Source organism: Panthera uncia, assembly GCF_023721935.1.
Source record: "Panthera uncia isolate 11264 chromosome B2 unlocalized genomic scaffold, Puncia_PCG_1.0 HiC_scaffold_24, whole genome shotgun sequence".
NCBI lineage: Eukaryota > Metazoa > Chordata > Mammalia > Carnivora > Felidae > Panthera > Panthera uncia.
The window spans coordinates 90500026-90508533 of NW_026057580.1; the positions used below are offsets into that span (position 1 = coordinate 90500026).

The following is an 8508-nucleotide window of genomic DNA, read 5'->3' on the forward strand; positions in this document are numbered from 1 at the left end:
TTCTACAGTTTGGGGCTTCTCCCATCTCTGTTCCCAAACCTCCCAACTGCTGCTTAAATGGGAGTCCTTCTATTCCAAGGAACTCAGCAATACTCTGTTGTGTCACCTAAAAGCCTTTTGATATAGGGAAGCCCTCTGTGTGTTTTATAGCTAATTTGTATAACTTTACTAGAGTCAGCTAACCAGCTGTATCATCATGCAAACATCTTAAATCTACTCTCTAGCACTCTTACTAAAAATCCATATCATAGAGCAGGGGTGGCAAATTATGGCCCCTGGCCAAATCTGGCCCACTGCCTGTTTTAATACATACAAGAACACAGCCACGCCTTTTCGATTGCACATTGTGACTGATTTCCCACTACCATGGCAGAGTTGAACAGTGGCAAGAGAGGCCACATGGCCTGCAAAATCTAAAATATTTATTACCAGGTCCTTTACAGGAAAAGTCTGTGACCCTAGTCCTTGAGGAAAAGTAACCGAAAATCACAATAGCAGTTCTATTTCTAGTGGTGAAGATAATGGATTGTGCTTTAGTTAGACTAATTGAGTTTCTGATTTCTCCGTTTCCTGGGCCCTTTTGTTGGCTACATGCCATGACTGCTTTTGTTTGGGAGTTGAGAACATCTAGTAGGTTAAACCGTATACAACTGCCAACATTTGACAGATTTTGACCTACAGATATGGCAGCTTCTTGTGACTCAGCCCAAGACTTCAGCCTCCTTCAGCATTCTCACTTTCCATTCCCCATTCCCTTTGTAGACTTCCAGCTCCCTCAATGGTTCTCAACCTTGGCTACACACTCAATTCACCTGGAGAGCTTTTAAAACATTAATGCCTAGGCCATACACCGAACCAGTTGAAGCAGACTCTGGGGGAGGAGCCCAGCATTTGGTATTTTGGATGTGCCCCAGGTGATTCTAATGAGCAGTCAGGCTTGAGCATCCCTGTGCTACAAAGAGCTTTGACAATATCTCAGTGCTGGGTGTCATGGACTCCTTCTACCTAGACAGAAGAATGTGGGCAATTGTAATAAATGATTGGCGTAGCCACTACTGCAAACCTAAGTCTGCATCAGTCAGCTGAAGAGCTTGTGAAATCCCAGATGGAAGGGCTCACCTCGAGAGTTTCTGATTCTGTAGGCCTGGGATAGGGCCCAAGAATTTGCATTTCTAACAAGGTCCCAGTTGATGTTGATGATACTGGCTCAGTATTTGCTCTTTGAGAACCATTGTTCTATTAGTCTCTTCCATGGGCACAGTGCCTCACTCAGAGTAAGGCTTTCATGAATGTTTGTTGAACAGAAATGAGAGAATTGTTGCAAAAGGGAAACCTAGTGACTTCTTTTTGCTAGAAGCTAACCATATGGTAGTGAATGAGATAAGCAGCCTCTGTCTTCATGGAACTTATGTTCTAGGGAAAAACACACTTCAGGAATGACAAAGAATATGAAAACAGTAATTTGAAAAGATATATGCAGCCCTATGTTTATTGCAGTATTATTCACAATAGCCACATTGTGGAAGCAACTCGAGTGTCCATCGACAGACGAATGGCTAAAGATGTTGTTATATGTACAATGGAATATTACTTAGCCATATAAAGAATGAAATCTTCCCATTTGCAACAACATGGAGGGATCTAGAGAGTATAATGCTAACCAAAATAAGTGAGTCAGAGAAAGACAAATACAATATATAGTATTATTCACTTATATGTGGAATTTAAGAAACAAAACAAATGAACAAAGAAAAAAAAGATACAAATGAAACAAACAGACTCTTAAATATAGAGAACAAATTGATGGTTACCAGAGGGGAGGTGGGTGTGCGATGAATGAAATAGGTGAGGAAAAAATGCCTGAAAAAAAAAACCACAACAAAACAGCTTCAAGGGTAAATATAACTATTACAAAAGAAAAACATAGAATACTATTACAGCACATAGAACTCCCCTATTCTCATGGTTCCTGATCCTCTGAGAAGCCCCTTTTAAATTCGATGTTGCTAAATTTTATCATCACTAGGTTATCTGGAATCTAAGAATAGAATACTCATTTTGGATAATACATAGATGATGAGGGGAGAGAGAGAGGGAGGCAGGGGGGGAGAGAAAGAGAAGGGTGAAGTAAAAGGCGGAGAGAGACAGGGAAGGGGAGGGGAGAGAGGGAGAGAGAGACAGAGACAGAGAGATAGAGAAAGAATTAGAATAGAAGAAAGCTGGTTGATAGAAGAGCAAAAAGTGTGTTTGACCAGAAGTCAGAACTGTGTTCCTACTTTGGTCGTATTACCACCTGTATTAGTCAGCTTGGGCTTCCATAACAAAATACCACAGACTAGACAACCTAACAGAAATTTATTTTCTCAGTCTGGAGATGAGAAGTCTGAGATTAAGGTGACACCTTGGTCAGGAGCTAATGAATGTTCTCTTCCTAGCCTGTAAATGGCCACCTTCTCACTGTGTCCTTACATGGCCTTTCTGTGGTGGCAAGAAATTCATCTACCTCTGCCTCTTCCCATAAGGCCACCAATTCTGTCAGATTAGGACCCCATCCTTATGACCTCATTTAACCTTCATTACCTCCTAAAAACCCTGTCTCCAAATACAGTCACACTGGGGGTTAGGGCTTCAAATAGGAAATTTGAGGGGACATAATCCAGTTCATAGAAACCACTGCTTATAAACGTAGGCTTGTTTAATCAACTAAAAATTACATTGCTGCTAATATATCTAAGATCCTAACGTTCACTAGCAGGAAGGACTCGGAGGAGTGATTGAAGATTTTGTGGCTCATTCTTCTCCTCTCACATGCAGCTTCTGGAATGCTGGGACACCTCAGAATGAGGGCGGGTCTCCATTTTCAGTGACTTGAGCTGTGAAGGCTGCAAACACCAAGGGCGCATCTAGATTCGGGCCTCGTGGAAGACCAGACATCTGTCTGGAATATCATGGCAGTTGTGATGGCCCAACTACTCCAAGTAGTTTTCCATCCCAATGGCTCAGTTGCTATTCTCCTCCAGCCACTCTGGTTCTACAGTGCTTCCCACAACATGGGTTCCCTGCAAGCCCCTTGTTCACCTCTCCTACAATGGTTATAGCCTTATATCATCTCCATAACCAGTTAGGATGACACGAGTGTTTTCATCCTGGGCTTAATGTTTTAATCCTTTCCTACATCTACAATCCTTTTTTCTTTTCTTTTTTCTTTCTTTCTTTTTTTTTTTTTTGCTTAGAATAATTACTTCAAGTTTTATTTAGTAAAACAAATCAGTCCAATAGTTCCAAGATACAAAATTAACCAGTTATGAATGAAAACAGCACACAAATCAATCCTTCCTCAGGGGAACAGTCTCCTCCCTGGTGCCCTCATTGGTCGCAGTGCAGATTCTGAGTGCGTCCCCAGTGTACATGTCCCTCTCAGCCGCTGAAATGAAGACATCTTTCACAAGCCACGTGGCTCTGTCCAAGGACAGTGGGATATGCTCCACATTCTGCGTGTTCTTAAAACCAACCTGGTTGTCAAACAGGGGCTGTAGCAAGGCCTCCAGCCTTGAAGGAGTCCCTCTGGTAGGACCCTACTGGGTCAAAGCTGTACACAGCTCCCTTCCCATCTTCATCCAGTCCCCCGATGATGTTGTAAACATAATATGGAAAGAAGCGACTTGAATAGAGGATTGTAGACAGCATTGCAGCAATCGCCCCTGTAGTCATGGTCTTGTTATTGGAATGCTTATGCATCTTTAGTCTTACTTCAATAATCTTTGTAAGACAAAGTATTTGTAAGACAGTCTCCGTGAAATCCGCTGCATCCAATGACTGTTTTGTCTGTTAATCTGTAACACTTGGAGCTGTCCGGCATTTTTCAAGCTGGATTTTTAACGAAATCCATGAATAATGGACTACACCAGTGCGCCTGGCTCTTGATTTCGGGGTTGTGAGTTTGAGCCCCACATGGGGGGTAGAGTTTACTTTTAAAAAATAATGTGCTACGCCAATAAGAGACTTGGGTGGAGCAGAATTTTTCCTTGCTCTTCATAGAGCAAGACAATTGCCTAAATTCCTCCAAAATTCCCTCTTTCCACGCCTCTAATTTCTCCCCTTTTACTGCTCTCTGGGTAAGTGGTAACATAGTGTAAACATCTGCTGATCCCCAAACACAGTGGTTGTGGTTTTAGCAATGAGAGGAAGAGTCACTGGGGTTTTACTTACTGGAGAAACTCCCAGCAGCCAGTCAAGCAGCCATAGAATTTCCCCCACCCAATTTACGAAAGCTAACAGTGTACATTGGAGTTCGTGGGGTTCCCAACACCATAAATTCCCAATCCATTGGCAAGAATGTTTCCCTTTGGTTCAATACTTGTATCAAGTGAGTGGAACAAGGTATGAAGCACTATGTTCCCGGGGGACAGAAAATCAGTTACTGGCCTACGTGGACATTATGGTTTTAAAACAATAGAAGAGTATTTCCAGGGCCTCTTTTCCAGTCCTCCAAAGCTCGTATTGACTTCTCTTACTCCTAATATCTAGCTGTATCACTCTTTTGGAGTTGCCTTGTCTCTTCCTTCCATCACTGCACATATTTTTCAGTTTTCTATGCTCAAGGGGCTTTACCCTTCATCTTGGACATCTGGGCTCTTTGGCAGAGGCACAAGGTGGTCTCCTGTCCTTCTATATCCCATGATTCCATGATTTCTTTCCATGTCTTTTATTTTTGTTTATATCACTATTGAGAGGGAAGTCTCAGGAGGAAAAAAAAATAAAGAAAGAAGGCTCAAAATATGACTCAGAATTAGAGCTGCAGTAAAGGAACATTCTCTGGGCCAGCAGGCAGGAGTTGCATTCTTGCCAACCCTTCCTATCAGCAGGCAAGCAATGCCTCCATTCAGACCGTGTGAGTCACTTTGAAACTAATTGCAGTTGGTGCTTTTATTGGCATCCTTCCTTTGAAGTTGACTTTCAGATCATCAGTGGTTTTGTCTGTAGACCCTGGTGCCAAGGTGAAGTGACAAACTTTGCTCACAAAGCAATATTCTTAACAGCATTTTACTCTGGGCTACCAAACTGTCCTGTTAAAAGTGAACACAGAAGAATTGATTGTGGATGGATAGGCATAGGTAGATGGATATGATAGAGCAAGTATTATAAGATATGAACTATAGAATCTGGGCAGCAAGTGTATGGGTATTACTTTAAAACTCTTTCAACTTTCCTGGCTGTTTCAGTATTCACAAATAAAATGGGGGAAAGGAATACAACAACATGAGCAGTGAGGTTAGTAGTAGATTATAAATGCTTGAAACCTGAGCTTGCAAGTAAGACTGTAGATCTTTGTATACTTTTTTTTTAATTAAATGACTTATTGATAGTTAATTATTCCGTCCTCAATATTTTTCAAATTAAAGACATAGATATCATACAAGAAAGAAGGGATTAACACTTTGAATACCTTACATGTAACATGCTATCAAATTCCAAACCACTAATCATTTATTAAGCCATGGATAAAAGCAAGGGTTTTGATGTCAGATGATAATGGGAACATACATTACACCAAATTATTTAATCTCTTTGAGCCTTAGTTTTCTCAAGAATAAAATGGACCAGGTGTGGCGGTGGTGGTGAGGATATACACATCTTAAAGTTACAAGGTTCAAATGCTCTGTAAAGAATTAACTGCTCTGTAAAGGATAAAGTACCCTGCAAATGCTACTTATAAAAAGAAACCAACTATGAGAATTAAAACAGAATATGTTATCCCAATGTTTCAGATAAGCCCCCTCCACCCCCCGCCCCAAATTTGGCCAATGTTATGGGAATAGTACCACTGGAGCATTTTGAAAGTTTGGAGGTCCAGGAGACTCTCAATTAAACTCACCATTTTTCTTCTGAAGCACCTGAAACTCAGACTTTTCACTCTTAGAGGGGAAAAAAAATGGAAATAAAAATATTGTGACCTTTACCTGTAGTTCTTAAGCAAATTACACAAAATCTGTATGTACCCACCACAGAGACATAATTTGCACATTATCAAAACAAATGAAATATGTCATGCTTGCAAAATTCCTATGAGAAATTCTTGTCCCAGGTCACTGTTTATGTTGCTACCAAAGGTCAGAGTGGGACCAGCCCTTCCAACCTGCCTCAGAGAGAAATGGAACTAGGATAATACGACAAAGCAACACAAAACTCAGTGTCTTAAAGTAACAGCCGTAAATTATTTGTGAACCTACACTTCTGCTGATCTCAGCTGGGTTTCCTCAAACACCTGAAATCCAGCTCTGCTTCTGGATTTGGCCCCACGGGCTGCTGGGCTTGTTCACATGGTGGCTCAGCAGAGTCCCAAAAGAGCCTGCAGGTGGGCACAGCCTCTGGAGAACAGGGCTCAGAACAGGCATGATGTCACCTCTTTCACATTCTGTTGGTCAAAGCAAGTTACAAGCTCAGCCTAGAGTCAAGGGGAAGGGAAATAGGCTCCGCCTCTTGATGGGAAGAGCTACAAAGTCACATTGCAAAGGGAGAGGAATAATTGTAGCCATGTCTGAGAACAGTCTATCAAAGCAATCTGGAAGATGCTACTAAAAGGGTCAGTACATTTTCTCCTTTAAAGCAGATGTGTAGTTGTGGACCAAATCCTCTGTTTCAGGAATGCCCATTAAAAGGTGAGAGGCCAGAAACAAAGAGGTCTTGTGAGCTGTGAAAACAAATGCAATACTATCTGAATATTTTATAATTTTATTTTGGACAGAGGATAAAATAGCAATAGTTAATCTGTTGGTTAGTCTCTGAGTCTCTTGATGTCATGGTTTATCTTTAATCAAAAATAGATCTAGCTCAGAAAACAGTTATGCCTCCATTAACACGAAAGCATTTTCTACCGTTTCTGCGCACGTTAACATGCAGGGTATAGAGGGCACCCCAACAGAATCTGGATAAAAGGCTTTTCTCTAGGTGAAAGTGTGAAAGCCCTGGGATAGTTGGTCTCCACAGGTTTACCTCCTGAGCTGTATTCCCATCGAATGTTCCAGATTCCTTAGCTGGAAATCAGATTTCTCCCCTCTGACCACACAAAGCATTCTATTTTTATCTCTCTTTTGACACCTATAAATGTCTTAACATTACATTACATACATAGCTCATCTTCCTCACAAGATTTTTTTGTGTGTCACATCTTACTTTTATAGTCATTTTTGTGTCTCCGTTAGCATGTTATAAAGTACCTCATGGTTGGTGTCCATTCTGATTGCTTAGTAGCTATGCTGTGTCATTGGTAAACACACATAAGAATCGGTGAACACTGAATCCATTATTATAGGGGATTATATACTCTGAAATATTCTCCTATTGTAACTAGATTTTGTGTATATTTCAAAACATGCTTTTCTAGAGTTTATGTATTTTGAGAAAGTGTGAGCAAGGGAGAGGCAGAGAGAGGAAGAAAAAGAATCCCAGTCTCTATCAGCGCAGAGCCTGATGTGGGGCTTGAACTCACAAGCAGCAGATCATGACCTGAGCCAAAATCAAGAGTCAGACACTTAACTGACTGGCCCACACGGGCGCCCCTCAAAATATGCTTTTTAAAGACTGTTTTAGCCTCGCAAAGAAGTAGAAGGAATCCCCATGCCCCCACCTCAACTCAAGGAAGACAACGAGGAAGCATAGCAGATGAAATCCAAACAATAAACAGCAAATAATTCCAAAAGTTGAAGTTGTCCTAGCAAAAATATTCATATCGGCTGTGACATGTGGAGGCTTCCACATTAATCCAAGGCCCCCGGAAGGGGACTCAATTGCTTCTAACCTGGTAGTCGTGAAGGGCAGAACTTGAAAGATGGCCCCCACCCCCAAGATTACTGTGCCCTGGGTATTCAATCAATCACTAATGTAAGTGCTGCCATGAAAGAATTTTCCAGATGTAAGTAAAGTCCCAAGTCAGCGGGCTTAATAAATATTCTACTGCAGGCTTCACCCGGGTAGATACACCCTTTAAAAGCAGAGAAGTTTCTCCAAAAAGTAGCAGAAGAGGGAGTCAGAGAGATTCAAAGTGTGAGAGGGATTCAGACCATTGGTGGCTTTGAAAATGCCGGGGGGGGGGGGGGGGGGGTGTGGTGCTCACAAAAGGACCAGAGAGAAGCCTCTAGAAGCTGAGAATCTTCCCCATCTGACAACCAACAAAGAAATGAGGACCTCAGTCCTAACCAGTTATAAGGATCTGAATTCTACCTACAGCTTAGGTGAGCTTGAAAGCAGATTCTTCCCCAGACTCTCCGGGTAAGGGCTCAGTCCAGCCGACAACTTGACTTCGGCTTGCCGAGCCCTAAGCAGAGAATGCCGTCAGGCCCTCCTGGACTCCTGGCTGCCTGTGAGCTAATAAATGGGAGTTGAAGTTTCCATGTTTGTGGTAGTGTGTTACACAGCAGCATTAAGACTATGCAGTTTTAAAGGTGTGACGTTTTAAAGAAGGGAGGAAATATAAGCAATCTATTCTTGAGAACTGGCTAGAAGGAAAAC

At 41.8% G+C, this 8508-nt stretch overlaps 1 pseudogene; it reads right to left on the reverse strand.

The window, feature by feature from the left end:
- Positions 1-7416, reverse strand: LOC125938929 (proteasome subunit beta type-1-like; annotated as a pseudogene).
- Between the last annotated feature and the right edge of the window lie 1092 nt (positions 7417-8508).